Raw genomic sequence first — 1,626 nt, 5'->3', positions numbered from 1 at the left:
AGAAGGTGGACCGCACTTCATGTTAGGCGTAGGTGAACCGCAACACCATCAAGAAGCGAACCGCGGCACTACCGAAAGTGAACCTCATGAGTTTTTGTTGTATTTTTTCATACTAATTTTTTTTACGCACATAGACCAAGCAAGTAGACCACATGGACTGAGCAAGTGAACTATATCTAATAAGTGAGCTTCTTTTGAGATGTTTTGGTTTCTTTTTAACTTCTTCAGTAAACTCATCTCGACGACTACATGATCAATGTTTGTGAGTTGCATGAATGTGGCAAGTAAACTGCATTAAAAATTACATTGCATCAAAAGAATGTTATCTCCCACCAACATTCTTTGATCTTTTAACAAACAAATGAACAGCAGAAAACAAAAGCCACGGCAGAGCTAACTAGCTCACATTTTGTTTTCCACCTTTGTCTATGGATGCCGATGATGCTCATAGACACAAATACATCCATTAGTTGTTTTACATCCACACACATATACCAGCAGAACTGCTTTTGAGGGCCAGCAGAACACACATACATGGATGCTCGCCGGACTGCACATGCATGGACACTCACCAGATTGCACGCGCACGACATCCTGTACCGCATGTCAAGCGTTCTGAGTTGCATGGCATGGTCGACAGATTGTAGGGGAAGAGATGGCACTTCCCGGACTGCACATGCACGAGCTCCGGACCGCATCGCTAGCGTCTCCGAGCTGCACGGCCATGGTCGACCGACCAGAGAGGAAGAGATGGCGCTTTGCCGGACTGCACCCGCACGAGCCCTGAACCGCATGGCGAGCATCTCTGAGCTGCACAACCACAAAAACCACATGTAGAGGATCTTAGCACAGCAGCAGCAAGGGAGGGTCAAGGGGGTGAGGGATTCATACCATACAACACAGCAGGAGGATCCCGTGGGAGGTGGCGTGGCTGGCGGTGAGGATCCCTCTAGGATCCACCGGAAGCACATGTGCCAATCCTGCAAACACGAATTGCCAAAAATGCACATTGGTAGGCCACGAGCTGCACCCGCTGGAGATGTGGGCTGCGGCATACTCCGGCCGTGTGCACTACACCGTGGATGATAGTGTAACAGGTGGGGGACTTGTAGCAGTGGAGGAACCAATAGTGGGTTGCACGTCCGAGCTGCGCAGACCACAAGCCACTCGCACGTGAGATGCAAATCCTCGTTGAGCACGGGTGTGAAAACGAACGTCCAAGACGCTTCGTCCTTCTCAACGGATGCCTGTCGACTTGGAGCACGGCAACCTCACCCCCGAGTGGGGACTGTTAGAAAGAAGAAGGGAAGGAAGGGAAGGGTCCTCGCCTGGGGCAAGGCCGGCGACGGGGCGGTTGGTGAGGCCGTCGTCGAGCTCCTTGTTTGGGGTGGATGAGGAGAAGGAAGATGGAGGTTGCCGTCTGAGATGGTCAGATCCAGGGGTGCGGCGTCGTGGCGGCCTGCATCTGGCGGTTGTTTGAATCGGGTGGCCGGTGCCGGCTCCGGGATGGGAGGTGGTCGGGGGAGCGAGGCCCTTTTTGGGTGTCGGGAGGCGCCCCATGGCCGGCAAGGGGGAGGAGGAGAAGGGATGAAGGTTGCAGACCATGGGGAAGGGAGATGAAGCACG

The 1,626-nt window shown here is 53.3% G+C and overlaps 1 long non-coding RNA gene across 1 annotated transcript; it reads right to left on the bottom strand.

The window, feature by feature from the left end:
* Positions 1 to 202: 202 nt before the first annotated feature.
* On the bottom strand, positions 203 to 1,608 carry LOC119293980. The gene is made up of 2 exons (XR_005143277.1): positions 892 to 1,608; positions 203 to 810 (listed from the first exon to the last, which is right to left on the bottom strand). It is a non-coding gene; the product is annotated as an uncharacterized LOC119293980 (long non-coding RNA).
* Positions 1,609 to 1,626: the final 18 nt, after the last annotated feature.

The sequence above is a fragment of the Triticum dicoccoides genome, chromosome 4B (assembly GCF_002162155.2).
Source record: "Triticum dicoccoides isolate Atlit2015 ecotype Zavitan chromosome 4B, WEW_v2.0, whole genome shotgun sequence".
NCBI lineage: Eukaryota > Viridiplantae > Streptophyta > Magnoliopsida > Poales > Poaceae > Triticum > Triticum dicoccoides.
The sequence above is the reverse complement of the archived record's forward strand: the minus strand, read 5'-3'. Positions and strand labels throughout refer to the sequence as shown.